The sequence below is a fragment of the Notamacropus eugenii genome, chromosome 1 (genome assembly GCF_028372415.1).
Source record: "Notamacropus eugenii isolate mMacEug1 chromosome 1, mMacEug1.pri_v2, whole genome shotgun sequence".
Lineage (NCBI taxonomy): Eukaryota > Metazoa > Chordata > Mammalia > Diprotodontia > Macropodidae > Notamacropus > Notamacropus eugenii.
The window spans coordinates 684,524,997-684,541,959 of record NC_092872.1 but is presented as its reverse complement, the minus strand read 5'-3'; the positions used below and the strand labels follow the sequence as shown (position 1 = coordinate 684,541,959).

Below are 16,963 nucleotides of genomic sequence, written 5' to 3'. Positions count from 1 at the left end.
CTAAGCTATTTCTTCTTCCTGGATCAATTATGTTATTTAGTGTAATAGGTATTTCCTTGAAATGTCCTTGCTTTTCCCACACATGCCTGTCAACATGTAAATATGCATAAATAGCTTAAGGAAGATGTCAACCTGAAGAACCAGGTTCCTAATATGTCCTTGACAAATTGTGACATTTTTGTGCATTTTCATTATAGTTAAAGTGATCATTTTTAAGTATAAAGATTCCATTCATTTCTTTCTGGCGATATCATTCCAACACTGACCACTTATTGCATCTCATTTTCAATTCCCTCATCTGAATCAAAAGATTGCCTGTGAATTTGATAAATTTTATTATCAAATTGTACCACATATCCTCAAGCTTATTGTAACCCTTTGCCAACCTCCAACTCATTGGGATTTGTTTATCTTCTGGATGAATTGCCAACTGTTTTGTGAAGAGCCATGACTTCATTTCCTAGAAACAGTGAGATAGAGTGGAAAGCATGTTAGATGTGGAATTATATTTGGCTTCCAACTGTTTTCGATCTTTAATTAAAGACTCTGAATTAGAACCCCAATTCTGCTACATGCTAGCTATGAAAACTTGGTAGTGGTTTAAAGAAATTGGGTTTCAGTTTCTTCATCTGTGATATGGGAGATTGCAGGTTGAATTGAAATGGACTCTAAGGTCCCTTCCAGCTATAAACGTGATATTATCCTTTTGCTCTAGAATATGTAAAAAAAAAAATTACAGCTAAAATACCAACGGGATTTTTTTTTTAATGATCCTTACGTAAACACAAAATATGTTTTAGGTTGAGAAGGGATTTCAAGTAAACTAACAGGTTCCATTTTAGGGGAAAGAAGTGATCTAGACCTGTGATTATCAATATAATGAGCAAGTACCTTTTCTCTATACCGATCGGTAGAAATTTCTCTATAATTTATTTTCTTAGGGAATAACTGGGGACACTGAGAGGTTAAGAGAAATGTGTATGGTCATACAGTCATCATATGTCCAAACTAAGTATCAGTGTCTTCCTAACTTTAAGAACCTTTATCCATTATCTGGTGGTCCCTAGTCAAAGGATATCAGGGATTCCCTATGTTCTTGAAGGGTATCTATAACATTAAAATTATGTTTAAAATTATACTAAGAAATATTAATTTCTATTATGGTAAATATTGATTAATATAAGCTACTTTTTAAAAAGAAAGCTTATTGAGGGTATTCAGTATATTTTAAAGTGTAGAGGTTCCCTTAGAAATCACTACACATACAATCGTGGGGGAAATTGAAGATTCACATTCTAAGACAACCTTATTTACGATTAGGGTAAAGTTACCTTCATAATTGAATCCTTTGCAGTTTTTAATTTGTTTAGTTTATCCTTTGTTTTGATATCTACACAAATTTAAAAGCACATGTGACAATAAATGTATGGAAGTCTAATCCATCTGACACAATATGATACTATACATAAAAATGTGCTGGTTTTGTTGTTTGCAATGAAAAAAAGGTTAATGCAAATCTATTCCGTAAAACTTAAGGGAATGATAGGAATTATAGATAAAAATCCAGAACTGATGACAAACTTTATGATTAAGATAGGTTTTTTTTGTTTGCTTGTTTGTTTTCTCCCTTGGGGAGATTATTTCCAGCAATAATCACCTTCCTCAGTGCTTTCAATCTAGCAAGTTGTATTTTCCTCCTACAGTTCTTCCCTAATTAATAATAATACTAATAGTAATTTACACACATATTTTAATTTTTGTTGTTCAAATATTAAATGAAGATCAGAAAATGAGAGACAAGTTAATATTTTTGGTCAATATTATGCTTAGAGCAATCAAGATCTGAGGTGTGTCTATAAAAGACCAAAAGCATTTGCCAAAGTGAAAATAATGAAAACATTTGTTTATGAGAGAAGTGAAACAAAGAAGCAAAAGTAATTGGAAAGAATTTAAAAATGAACGATATCATATGAGGATAGAACCAAAAAAAGCAAAAATGGAGTGATTAACCTTGGGATGGGGAGTTCACAGTGGGAGTTTTAGGTTGACTAAATCTTCATATCAGTTTATAAGGGGATTCATCCGTTTATTGTCTCAATAAGCATTTAAATCTTCAGTTCATCAGGTCCAGAAAGCTCTTTATTCATTACCATAGGGAAAAGTAAGTGGCATTTTTAATACTGTGCTAATGCTTCTACCTCTTGTCTCTTCACTTCTTTAAATTAAAGCAGCTGCATTTTGAGGCTTTTGAAGCCATAGGCCCCATTTCGAATACTTAATAAATAAATAAATAATAAAATAAAGCACCTGGCTAATTGAATGTGAGAAGCAATTCCTTCCTGAATTTCAGAGGCAATCAGTTTGACATTCTCCATTTGTTAAGAAGCTATATATCATTTTACTTATTCATTAATGAATCCAAGACTTATTAACATTGGAGGAAGGAGAGAGAGAAGGCAGTGAGAATTCAAATGGGCATCAACATCCTGATGTTTTCTAAGAAGACAAAAAGAAACCAAAATATGACTACATATCAGGAGTAGGTTGTAAGGTTACTTGAGAAAGAAGAAAATGTTTTGCATTTTCCTGATGATGGACTGAACTGGCATTCTAATAGAGAAAAAAAATTTTGGGGGCATCAGTCCACTTTGGTTTGGGGAGCTAAGCATGCATTATCCAGCTAGAAAATAGTGTAAAGTGGGAAAGGACACTAATGTATAAGGAAGAATGTTCTGGATTTCAAATCAAAGAACCTGGGTTCGTATCCTGGCTTCACCTATTCAGATGTGAACCTGATTAAAGTTATTTTTTCTGATTAGGTCTCAGTTTTGGTTTCTGCCACCTCAGTGGATTTTATGAAATGATCTCTCTAAAACTCCTTCCAGATCTTTTTTATCCTATGAACCTGATTCCTGAACAAAATAAAACTAGACATGTGACAAGATACTTATATTTAAATCTAATATGGTACGGTTAATTAGCCAAGGTGATGGGACTATGGAATATTTTATGCATTAGAATTACAGAAACTGTGGGGTGGGATGGTAGAGTCAAAATGGCAGAGCAAAAACAGGGACTTGCATGAACTCTCCCTCAAACCCCTCTAAATACCTGTAATACTGACTTTAAACAAATTCTAGAATAGCAGAACCCACAAAATGACAGAATGAAACAAATGTCCAGCCTAAGACAACCTGAAAAGTCAATAGAAGAAGTTAGTTGCACCAAGTTGGGAGAGGAACACAGTCTAGCATTGACTGTGCTAGCATAGGTGAGGCCAGAGCACTGAATCACTGGCGGCTATGGTGGTTTCCAGACTTCTCAACCCACAAATGCCAAAGACAACTTATGTCACTAGGAAATGATTGTCAGGAGCTGGGTGAGAGAGGAGCTTGATCTGGCCTCCGCCCTGGGGTGGTGGAGGTGGTGGCTGCATTGGCTGCTTCTGGAGCTCTTGGCCCATGGATGGGGGAGGGAGGGGACTGAATGGCTGATCAAAATTGTATTTCAGGGATCTCTTTGCTGGCACTGAAGTGGGATTCTCTTACTTTGACCTGTTTGGATCTGGGTCACTGTCCTAAGTGACAATCCTGGGGTGAGGAGGAGCACTAGCTTAAAAGAGCTTGTGGCAGAAGTGACAAGGGAATCCTCCTCACAGTTCCAAGGGAGAAAAGAATGCTTGTGGTAACTCACAGACCAGAACACAGGCCAGGAAAGGAATAAACACCTTTCCTTTGATCATACCACTTTGACATAGCTGAAAATTTGTAGGTCCCTAGAAATAACTTTGAAAACAACTGCATAGAACACCTGAAGCTTGGGACAGTATACCCTCTACACTGGCAGCAGAATCCTACCTTAATAATGAGCTTCAAAGTCAAGTAATTAACTAGGAAAATGAGAAAATATCAGACTATAGAATCTTATTTTCGTAAAAAGGAAGATCAAAACATACAACCAAAAAATAACAAAGCCAAAGCTCCTACATCCAAAGCCTCCAAGAAAAATATGAATTCATCTCAGGCCATGGAAGAGCTCAAAAAGGGTTTTGAAAATCAGGAGAAGCAGAGGAAAATATGTGAAGAGAAATGAAAGTGATTCAAGAAAATCATGAAAAATGATTCAATGACTTGCCAAAGGAGACCCAAAAATATTAAAGAAAATAGCATCTTAAAAAAGATCTTAAAAACTAACCTAAATGGCAAAAGATGTCCAAGAATTACAGAAACTGAAACATCAGATGGAATCCTTGACACAATATAATATAAACTGTGTATCTATACAGGAATCCTTTCTAAAGCATACTTGAAAAGGGATAATTCAGTTCTGCTTAAGGGTCAGGCAGCTAGGTGGCCCAACAGACAATAGAAAACTGAAGTTGAAATCAGGAATAACTGAGTTCAAAATAGCCTCAAAATTCACTAGAGTTTTGGCCCTGGCCAAGTCACTTGATTGATCTCTATAAGCCTCAGTTTCCTTATCTGTAAAATAGGTTTAATGAACAGTGAGATACTATACGTAAAATGCTCCACAAACTGAGATGTTATTATTCATATTTACTCTGAACCCCCTGAGCTTATAGAATTATAAGATCCTGCATTTAGAACTGGAAAGGACCATAGTAGCCACGGAGCTGAAATCCATTATTTTCTTTTCTTAAAAATTTACTTATTTTTAGTTTTCAACATTCATTTCAAAAAGATTTTGAGTTCCACATCTTCTCCCCATTTCTTCCCTCCCACAACCCCAAAACACCTTGCATTTTGATTACCCCTTCCCCCAATATTTGCTCCCTTCTGTCACAGCCCTCCCATCCCTTACCTCCATCTTCTCTCTTTTTCTTGTAGGGCAAGATAGATTTCTATACCCCATTACCTGTATTTCTTATTTCTTAATTGCATGCAAAAACAATTCTCAACAATCATTCCTAAAAGCTTGAGTTCCAACTTCTCTCCCTTCCTCCCTCCCCAACTACCCCAACTGAGAAGACAAACAATTCAATATTGGTTATATATGTATAGTTTTGCTAAAGACTTTCATAATAGTCATTTTGTGTAAGGCTAACTATATTTCCTTCCATCTTATCATGTCCCACATGTATTCTATTCTCTCTTTCGACTTTGTCCCTCCCCTAAAGTGTTTACTTCTAATTACTCTCTCCCGTCATTTTCCCTCCCTCCTATCATCCCCCCAGCTCATGTATCACCTTCTCCCCCACTTTCCCATAGTGTAAGACAGATTCTCATATCACATTGAGTCTGCATGTTATTCCCTCTTTAAGTAAAACATGATGAGAGTAAGCTTTTTCTCTCTCACCTCCCCACTTTTTCCTTCCAATGAAAAAGCTTTTTCTTGACTCCTTTATGAGAGATAATTTGCCCCATTCCATTTCTCCCTTTCTCTTCCCAATATATTACTCTTTCACCCCTTAATTTTATTTTTGTAGATATCATCCCTTCCTATTCTACTCATCCTATGCCCTGTGTGTGTGTATGTGTGTGTGTATGTGTGTGTGTGTGTATAATCCCTCCAACTACCCAAATAGTGACAAAAGTTTCAAGAGTTATGAATATTATCTTTCCATGTACGAATGTAAACAGTTCAACTTTAGTAAGTCCCTTACAATTTTTTTTCCTGTTTACTTTCTTCTTTTTATAGTTTTATTTATTTATTTTTAGATCTCGACATTCAAAAGTTTGAGTTCCTATTTTTCTCCCCATCTCTCACCTCCCCCACTCCATTACACTTTGTATTCTGATTACCTCTTCCCTCAATGTGCCCCCCCTTCTATCACACCCCACCCTTCCTTTATCCCCATCTTCTCTCTTTTCTTGTAAGGCAAGATAAATTTCTATACCCTGCTATCTGTATTTCTAATTTCCCAGTTACACGCAATAACAATTCTCAACATCTATTTCTAATACTTTGAATTCCAATTTCTCTACCTCCCTCCCTCCCTCCCCACCTATCACCACTGAGAAGGCAAACAATTCAATACAGGCTATAAATGTGTCCTTTTGCAAGACACTTCCATAGTGGTCATATTGGGTAAGACTAACTATATTGTCTTCCATCCTATCCTGTCCTCCCTTGTTTTATTTTCTCATTTGACCTTGTCCTTTCCCAAAAGTATTTACTTCTAGTTACTCTCTTCTCCCATTTGCCTTCCCTTCTATCATCCCCTCACCCCATTTTTCCCCTTCTCCCCTACTTTTCTATAGTGTAAGATAAATTTTCATGCCCAATTTAGTGAGCATGTTATTCCCTCTTTAAGCTATATGTGAAGAGAGCAAGCTTCACTTTTTCCTGTTACCTCCTCCCTTTTCTCCTCCACTGAACACAATTTTACTTATCTTTTATGAGTGTTAAACTTCCTGGTGTTAGTCTGCCCCATTCCATTTCTCCCTTTCTTCTCCCAATATTTTCCTCTCTCACCACTTAATTTTATTTTTTTATGTATATCATCTCTTCTGATTCAACTCATCCTGTCCTCTGTGTGTGTGTGTGTGTGTGTGTGTGTGTGTGTGTATAACCCCTCCACCTACCCAAATACTGAGAAAAGTCTCAAGAATTACAAATGTTATCTTTCCAAGTAGGAATGTAAACAGTTCAGCTTTAGAAATTTCTTCATGATTATTCTTTCCTGTTTACCTTTTCATGGCTCTCTTGAGTCTTGTGTTTGAAAGTAAAATGACCCAGGATTCTTCTACCACCAACCATAGCCATGGGCTGCCTGCTGCTGCTGCTGCTTCCACCTCTGCCACTGCCTGGGGCCAGTGCTGGGGGGACCTGCTTCCATCTCACGCAGCTGGGAAAGCTCTCCCTTTGAAGCTTTCTTTGTTGCTTATGGGTTGAGAGATCTGGGACCCTCCCTGCTGGAGATTCTACCCTACAGGCCTGTTCCTCCCCATGCTGTGTGGCCAGGACTGGGCTCTGCTGTGCTGAGTGCCCCTTGGGAGATGACTTTCCTGTTGGCCTTCCAGGTTACCTTTGGCCAGAAATCTCTTTCACTCTGTTGTTCTGTGGTTTCTGATGCTCTAGAATATTTTGAGAGTCATTTTTTACAGGTATTTTGTGGGTTTTGGGGGAAGCACTAGAGTACATGCATCTTTCTACTCTGCCATCTGGGATCCACCACCCTCCTCCCCATTTACTTTCTCATGCTTCTCTTGATTCTTGTGTTTGAAAGTCAAATTTTCTGTTCAGCTCTAATCTTTTCGTCAAGAATGTTTGAAAGTCTTCTATTTCACTGAATGACCATTTTTTCCCAGGAAGTATTCAGTTTTGCTGGATAGGTGACTCTTGGTTTTAATCCTACTTCCTTTGACTTATGGAATATTATATTCCAAGACCTTGGATTCAGTAAGGTAGAAGCTGCTAGATTTTGTGCTATCCTGATTGTATTTCCACAATACTCAAATTATTTCTTTCTGGCTGCTTGCAATATTTTCTCCTGGGGACTCTGGAATTTGACTACAATATTCTTAGGAGTTTTTTTTTTTCATCTCTTTCAGGAGGTGATTGGTGGATTCTTTCAATATTTATTTTACCCTCTGTTTCTAGAATATCAGGGCAGTTTTCCTTGATAACTTCATGAAAGATGTTGTCTAGGCTCTTTTTTTTTTATCATGGCTTTCAGAGCATCCCATAATTTTTAAATTGTCTCCCCTGGATCTATTTTCCAGGTCAATTATTTTTCCAATGCTATATTTCACATTATTATCATTTTTTTCATTCTTTTCATGTTGTTTTGTAATTTCTTTGTTTATCTTCCAGTCATTAGTTCCCATCTGTTCCATTCTAACTTTTAAAGAACTATTTTCTTCAGTCAGCTTTTGAGCCTCCTTTTCTACTTGGCTAATTCTGCATCTAAATCATTCTTCTCCTCATTGGCTTTCAGTTAGTCTATTTTTGAAGGTTTTATTTTCTATAGTATTTTTGGGGTCTCATTTATCAAGCTGCTGATTTGCTTTTCATGATTTTCTTGCATCCCTCTCATTTTTCTTCCCAATTTTTTCTCCACCACTCTTACTTGATTTTCAAAATTCTTTCGGAGTTCTTCCATTACCTGAGACCATTGCATATTTATTTTGGAGGTTTGGGATGCAGAAGCTTTAACTTTTATATCTTCCTCTGTTTGCTATGCATTGTTATTCCTCATCTGAATGGATGGAAAAAAATACCTGTTCACCAAGAAAGTAACCATCTATAGACTTATTCTTTTTTCCTTTTTTGGGCATTTTCCTGGCCATTTTCTTGATTTTTGAGTCCTTTCTCAAGAGGAGGGTATGCTTTGGTGACCTGTAAGTTCTCAGTTCCTCCAAGGTGGCACAATCCAGGGAAACTCCTCTCCTGGTCTGCACTCTTGTCTGAGAGCAATCACAAGCTTTTCTTCCCAGGATCTGTGAGTAGAATTCCCTCTCCATAGCTTCCACTATCTCTATCAGCCAATGCTCCTCTTTACCCTTGGACACTGAAATTCAGATCAATGGCTCAATTCCTCCAGAGTCTTTAGGTTGAAGCCTCCAACAATGGATGCTGTAGTCACTGCCTGGGTCTGGGGCTAGGGCAGGATGCTGCTCCCTTCTCACCCAGATGAAAGAGTATCTCACTGACCTTTGAAACTGTCTTTGGCATTGGTGGGTTGTGAAATCTGGGAACCTTAACTGCTGAAGCTTGCTGCAATCCTGCCCATGCTGTGCTGTACTGCCGAGGCTGTGCTGTGCTTCATGGACTGTGCTCTACTCTGAGCCCCTTGTGATAGCTCTTTCCTGTCAGCATTCCAGGCTGTCTTGGGCTAGAAATCTCTTCCACTCTGTTGTTTTTTTGGCTTCTGCTATTCTAGAATTTGTTTAGAGTCATTTTTTACAGGTATTTTGTGGGTTGTGGGAGTAGGGCTTCTACAGGTGCATCCTTAAACTTCATCCTCTTGGTTCTGCCCCCCTCCCCCAAAACCCATTATTTTCAAGAAAGAAGAAAATTGAGGCCCAGGAAGTTTATGGAATTTGCCTAGAGTTATGCAAGTTTGTCAGTACATAGTCAGGATTTAAAATCAGTTCTTTCAACTTCAATTTCGATTCTACTCTTATTTAGTTTTTCTCCAATATCCTGATTTTTCCTCACACAGGAAGAGGTCATGAAGTTAGAGATAAATGAAAATTTAAATTAGTGCAAAGGGTGAGACATTGTCAAAAAGTTAGGACTCTGAGCTATTGTTGTTATATTAATAACTTTATATCTGATATGAATTTCATAAACTAAAGAAAGGAGCCACATTGATCTTAAAGCCATTTACTACCCTTGGGGCAGAAAATGATCTAATTGTTATAAGGGAGGGGATGAGTGTGTGACTGATTAAATGTCTAGAGAGAAAGTGGGTAGATAAAAGAGGATAATGACCTGAAAGAAAATGTGATCCTAAACCCTCCTTTTACCATACCCTCCATTCTCCCTTGAGAAGAGAAAGAAAAAAAACCTGTAAGGGATCAGACTCTGTCCCTTATCTACCTGTTTGGAGAGCACCAAAGGAAGTCAAATAGTCCACCCACATTGAAATCCATTTGTTATATATGCAAGACTTGAGAATATATATATATATATATAAAATTGGATCTCAAGGACAGTTTAAAACTACCAATAATTTCACAATCCCATTTTTCCTTTTGTTAAATATGAATCTTAGTGAATGAAGGCAGGCTATCAATAAATAGAAACATCTGGGTTTAAAAAATTATGCAAAATCTTTGATAAAAATGATATTATTTAAAAACCCTAAATTTTTAGCCTCTCTAGAAGCATGTAGACCTTCAATTTATTCCCCTGATATTGAATATAATTGGTGGAATGGCCATTTCTGAGGTTTTTATATTTGACTTCGTGTCCAGCTTTATATATCAGGCATGAGGAACATTTTCAGAAATGTCTCAAATAATACCTCTGAGCTTGGATTAGATAACCTTTGATGTCTTTTCTGAGGCAACGAGGTGGAACAGTGGATAGACCATCCATCCTGGAGTCAGGAAGACCTGAGTTCAAATCCAGTCTCAAACATTTACTAACTGTGTAAAGCTGCCCAAGTCACTTATCCTTCTTTACCTCAGTTCCCTCATCTATAAAATGGGTTGGAAAAGGAAATCGCAAACCATTCTAATAGCCTTGCTAAAACCAAATGCAGTCACAAAGAGCTGAACGTGATTGAAATGACTGAAAAACAACAATATTGCTTCTAGATTTAAATAAAAAAATACTTAGCACAATGGCCAGCATATAGTTAATACTACATAAATACTTTCCTCCCTTTTCTATTATTTTAGGTAACCTCATTTGAGAGACCTAGTTTCCCCATATCTAAAATAGAAAAAAATAATACTTATGTTGCCTCCTTCACAGAGTTCTTAAAATCAGATCTATTAATAAAGGACGTAAGGTTGTTACACAAAACAGCTTTAATCTGGTGGTTTCTGCATAGGGGTGTATGAGGTGTTCAAGAAGGACTAATATCTCTGGTGTGAGGGCTGTTCTTTCACATTTGGTGTCTACCTGTCACTTAACTCTCCCCTGTGACTCCAAGAAGCTGTAGCACACACAATAGCCACACTTTGGTTCAACAGACAAGCTAAACCACGTTGAGTGTAACTGATAGGCAGTTAGGAGGATTTCTATCCCAAGCACATAAAGACCTCCCCAAGAGGAACAGAGGAAGGAGAATGATTTGTTCCAATGGTTATGAAGGTGACTGAAAGCACTTAGGGCTTGGTCCATCTATGAATACATCAAGGTCATCGATTGCGTTCTGGAACATTACCAGTTGTCCTGAGTTTTATCTTTCCACTGGATGTCTTTCACTCAAGAAGAAAGTGTGAAGCCGACATCTTTGTGTAACTCTGTCTTAAATTCGATTCACCAGAAAATCAAGACATCATCCGACCTCCTCCCTCATGTTCTTGGTCCTCTCAAAATGAAGGACAAACATATGAAAGGGCCAAGAATGTGACTGATTATTACTCTGGTTTTTTTTAGTTCTCATTTGCAGTTTTCTTGGTGAAGATATTGGAGTGGTTTGTCATTTCTTTCTCCAAAATTTGGCTACACTAGTAGACTAATCAGTGTCCCAATCCTCTAAATGTTAGACTTTGGGTTGGGCCTTAGGGCTGCAAAGATACAAATGATCCACTCCTTGCTCTCAAGGAGATCACATTCTCATGTCCGTAAGAAGTATGTACAAAATAAAGACTAGGTAAGATTTTCAGGGAGATATCAGCATCCAAAGGGATCAGAAAAGGCTTCTTATAGAAGAGATTTTAATAAAAAGGTCACATTTTCTGTAATGATTAAAGACTCAGGAACAGAGCTGTGCCAGCAAATGCTTAACAATCAGATTTCAAACATGACACATTTAAAAATTTAATTTGATTTATTAAAATTTTCTTCATCACTTTTACAAGTCAGACAATCAACAATCAAGACCAGATTTCTAGCATTTGCTGATTTTCCATGTTTCCCACCTGACTTCATTCTTTTGGAAATTTTTGGACTTCTCAAAAATGCCATCATGTCCCAGGAATCTCAACACTGGGAATTCTCATCATTCTGAAATCTCCAGTCACTCTTTGAACACATACCCACCTCTTCAGTACCTTCTGCTCCTCTGATACAGATGATGAAGCCACAAATTTCAAAACCTCCATTTTAGGAGAAGCCTTAGGTCAGCCATCTCTTTATTACCATCTGGCAGCACTCTAGGATTTTTCTCTCTTCTTTTCCTTCCCCCCCCCCCCGGCATTTTTTGGCTCCCCAACATGCATGAGCTTTCATCCATTTTTTATTGAATTGAATGTAAAGTTAAAACATCTTTCTGCATATGAAAGGGCCAGGAACATGGCTAAACCAAAGTGAAACAATGGCCCAGTTCTCTTTGTATTAGGTATTCTGTAGTGCTCTTGTGAAACAAAGATAGAAATGATACATTTCCTTGTTGTCAAGGAGGATACAGTCTCCTATCCTCTTATGTATAGATTTTTAAGTATAAATGCTTATTGAATGACTGATATGGATCAAGTACTGACTTGTAGGATTTGTTGATTTCCTAAGTGTATAATTGTCATAGTGAAAATTCAATAATCTGTGTTTTTAAGCTGTTACAAGTTGGCATCAACTCTGTCTTCCTTTCAAATTTTCTTCTTACCAACATGCCTGTGATTATAGTTTTGCAGATACTATTAATTCATTTTTATAGATGAGGAATCTAGGATATAGGAGGTGAAAGGACATGAGTGTTGTCAGTCACTCAGCCCCTGTTTGCTAACGTACAGTGAATAAAGAGCTTCTCCCTGACAAAGATAGGGCTCTTCAGTCTTGGAGGAGAACTTTATGAATAATCATACCTTTCTAAGGGAAAACAATATGGGCAATAGTAACTGAGACTAACATCTAATCCTTTAAATGTTACTTTTTTAGTGTAGATTTCAAGACTGTGATTTCAGACACTTCTCATTTTTAGGGATAAAAATGTGATGTATGTCTACAAAATGCTTGTGTGGATCCTGTGACCAACTGAAATCCAAATCAGGAAATTTACTCAAAGTATCACACAGAAACTATGTAAAGTTTGAGTTTAATTTACAATATCCTCTATGACTTTCATTAAAATGAAGTTTGGAAAACTAACTATAATCAAATCTAAGGTAGGATCTTCATATTGTGAGAAAAACAGTTGGGGAGAAAACAGGACTTTTCAGGGGAGGTTAGGGAGTTAGCCTGGTATGAGTTGCCACTGCCCATGGCTTCCTTTCCCACAGTGCCCTTTACTCTTCTCCAGAGGAAGTGGGTGTGGTACTCACTAGGAACACCCACACTGAAAGAGAAGCAGAAGTAGGGTTACATAGTTCTGTCCTTCTGTTAGAGTTAGGGTTAGTTCAAATACCTCAAATTTCTTACCTTATTTCCCTACATTCCCTCCTTATGCAGATTACTTGGTTGGTTGTTGTCCTTCATTCTCAAAGAGGACCAAAATGACATCACCATGATAAAGTGAAGTTTCAGTATGTATGACTGTGGCTGATCAGACCAATATGAGCTCAAAATCCTCTAGATTGAGTGCAGACAATCTGTGTGAACATTTGGAGTGGTTACTCTAAATTTGTACATCCTATGTTTCTTTTGTGCTGTTCAATTCTGCTTTGCTCATAGAGCACAGAACCTTTTCTGATGTGGGCATACTGTGCTGAGTGGTACTGTGCCAGTGTCTCCCATGTCACACAATCAAATCCAAAGTTCTTGAGAGAGACCTTGAGAGTGTCCTTGTATGGCTTCTTCTGACCACTATGTGATCACCTGCTCCATGTGAGTTCTCCATAAAATAGTCTTTTTGGCAAGCACATATTTTGCATTCTAAAAATGTGGCCAGCCCATTGGAGTTGTGCTCTCTGAAACATAGTTTGAATGCTTAGAAGTTTAGTTTGAGCAAGGGCTTCAGTGTCTGGTACCTTATCTTGCCAGATGATCCTCAGAATCTTTGTAAGACAGTTCAAATGGAAATGGTTTAGTTTTCTGGCATGGCTCTGGTAGACTGTCCATGTTTCACAGGCATATAACAATGAGGTCAGCACAATGGCTCTGTAGACCTTCAGTTTGGTGGTTAGTTTAATACGCCTTCTCTCCTAAACTTTTCTTCTGAGCCTCCCAAACACTGAGGTACCTCTGGCAATACGTGCATCAACTTCATTGTCAATGTGTACATCCCTGGAAAGTACACTACCAGGTTAAGTGAACTTGTCCACAGCACTCAAAACTTCTCCGTTTGCTGTAATTGATGCTTCCACATAAGGATGGTGTGGTGGTGGCTGATAGAGCCTCTGTGTTTTCTTGATGTTAATTATTAGCCAAAATTTGCACAAGCAGCAGAGAATTGATCCATACTTTGTTGGATCTCAGCTTCTGAGGCTGCATTGAGTACACAATCATCTGCAAACAGAAAATCATGCACCAACACTCCCTCCACTTTGTTCTAGGCTTATAGCCTTTTCAAATTGAAGAACTTACCATCAGTAAGAAGAACTTACATCAGGTAAGTACCCTTACCAAGGGTAATTGTCCTTGATGCCATGTTCATCCTCATTGAAATCATTTGGCAACATGGCTGAAAATATCATGCCGAAAAGCATGGGAGCAAGCACACAGCCCTGTTTTACTCCACTGGTGACTGGGAAAGCATGAGAACATTGTTCACTATTCAGAACTCGGGCAAACATGCCTTCATGAAGTTGACATACAATACTGATGAACTTCTCTGGGCAACCAAATTTTTACAAAATTTTCCATTAGTCCTCACAACTAACACTGTCAAAGTCCTTCTCACATCTACAAACATTGTGTGCAGACCTCTGCTCTGTTCCTGGTGTTTTTCCTGCAGTTGTTGGGCAGCAAACACCATATCAACTGTTCCTCAACCCTTTCTGAAGTCACACTGGTTCCTAAGTATAGGACCATCTTATGGATGAAGGATCAGCCTATTAAAGAGGACTCTAGGAAGAATCTTACCATCAATGACTAAGAGGGAGAAGCCCCTGTGATTGTCACAGGACAATCTATTCCTTTTACCTTTATAGAGATGGAGGCATCCCTGAACTCCTAGGGGATAACCTTGTCTTGCCATATAGCCTGGAAAATTTCAGGGTGCTCAGTAGCCAAGTCCTGGCAATTTTTCCTCAACAATATCTATCACATCCCTTCTCTCTAATCTAGTCTCTGCCAATGATGGGGATGGGATCTGCATCCTGAAAAGGAAAAGACCATGTTCTGGGGATTTTCCATAAAGAAAATGTTTCATGACTTTCTGCAAGTGGCTCAAGTCCCTGGCATCGGCCTGGGGCAATCAGGCCTTCCCAGTCAATTAACTGTCCTTTCATTGTCTACACCTGGCCCCACCCTAGACCACCACTTCCTTAATTCTATCTAGACCCTTTGCTATTCCCTTAGTCTTCTGTATAAATCATCCATCTTGCCGCCATTAAAGTGCTCAGATTCAATCTGGCCTGCTTGTCAATACAAGTATCACACATGCTCAGACTCCTTAAGAGTCAGGTCAATATAGAAGATTTTTAGAACCTTGCTCACCCTCTATCAGCGTTTTAATAAACCTCGTCTTTGGCTGAAAGAAGACTTGAATTCCGTCAGGCAGGAATTTGACATATGTGTAGCTATTTTGGAGAACCAGCACCCCTAAACCTCAACACCACCATCCATTGTCATTTGCTTATTTTACTGGCATAGTCTGTTTATCAGATCTTACTATTTTCTTTTTCCCCTTCACCCACCCAGCTGTTGTACTATGAGGTCCATGAGTGAATATAGAAGCCAAGTCTTAAAAAATCTTAGCACTTCTACAGTGCCTTCCACAGAATTCTTTTCACCACAGCTACTTAATACACATTTGTTAGATTGAATTGAAGACTTTATCTCCTATAGGTTTCTATGATCCAGCACCCCAGGCATTTCTTTCTGTCAGTTACAAAGAAGTCAAGTCACTGAACTTGGCCAACTTCACAATTTTACTATAGACCAGCCATTTCTGTTTATTTATTTATTTTTATTATATATCATACTACCAAAGCCCTCTCACCATTCCTTGCACTCTGGAGTACACAATAAATACTTATTGACCATGAACTTTTAAAAATATGGAATAGTGGAAGGGTTTATTAGAAGTAGGTAGGGCTCCTTAGAATTGATTAAATGCAGATGTAATATATCTTTAACTTGAAGCCTTAGTAGAATGCAGGACATAGTCTTCAGATTTACAAAAGGTAAGAGTGGTTCTTTAAGTGAGTCTTCTCTGGAGGCTGAAACAGCATATTTTTCATTTATATTTTAACATCCTGGCAGAGTAGCCAAAAAAGAGTAGGAAGAAAAACAGAACAAAAAAACAGTTATGTATTGGGCTTCATTTCTAGTCAACATGCTTGTATTTGTTGGAGTCAAAATCTATCACAGATAAAGATGTGACTCATACTAAACAGTCCCAAGATAAAGCATCTGTAGAATTTAAACAAGGTTTATATATTGCTACCCTTTCCAAGCCCTCCTCTGAATTTTAAAATTATATTCTGAGGACTTGAATGAATTGATTAGAAGTAAAGAAAGCAGAGACAAGAGATTGACCTATACAGTGACTAAAACAGTGTAATAAAGTCAACACCAGAGGGTATAGAATCCTGGTAAAATTCAGTGGTCAGTGTTAATATACTGCTAAATTTGAAGCATGTGGTTTTTCTTTTCAGTAAGGATTTAAAAAACATCAGAAGTGGAAACTCTCATATACTCTCAGTTGCGATCATACTATTACATAATTTTATTTAAATACTTTCAAGGAATGCATTCTGTGGAGTCATTTGCCAATTTATTGGGAAAAGCCTTAATTAATATAAAATCTATCATAGGAAGTGTTTGTTTTCCTTATGTCTAACTGTTCTTCCTCACCTCCCCCCCCCCCCCGAACTCCAATCCAGGGAAGTGAAATTAGTCTAATATGTTTTCTACTTTAAAAGTTGTTACTGTTGGTTATTTGTTTTTCACTCTTGGTGACCCCACATGAGGTTTCTTGGCAAAAATATGGAGTGCATTAGCCATTTCCTTCTCCAGTTCATTTTATAGATGGGGAAACTGAGGCAAATATGCCTAAGTGACTTGTCTAGGGTCACATAGGTAGTAAGAGTCTGAGGTCAGATTTGAACTTTCAAAGATGAGTCGTACAAACTTCATGGCCCAGCACTATATTCTCTATGTTCATTGGTACTCCCAACTGGTCAAAAAAGAATGCAAGAGTTAGCAGAGGCTCTGGGCTTCTTTCCATTAATTTTGAGGCATCAGCTACTGTGGTGGCTGATGACAAAGTTATTTGCTCAACTTGTGAACAAGGGTCCGAGCTTATCGTATATAATTGCAAATTGTCTATTTGTTGTAGCAT

At 37.9% G+C, this 16,963-nt stretch overlaps 1 long non-coding RNA gene across 1 annotated transcript in view; it reads right to left on the bottom strand.

Annotated features, from left to right (window-relative positions):
* Window positions 1-352: 352 nt before the first annotated feature.
* Window positions 353-16,963, bottom strand: part of LOC140528310 (uncharacterized) — an 80,267-nt gene continuing 63,656 nt past the window's right edge. The window contains exon 3 of the long non-coding RNA XR_011975140.1: window positions 353-460. This is a non-coding gene — a long non-coding RNA (uncharacterized lncRNA). The remainder of the gene's footprint in view (window positions 461-16,963) is intronic.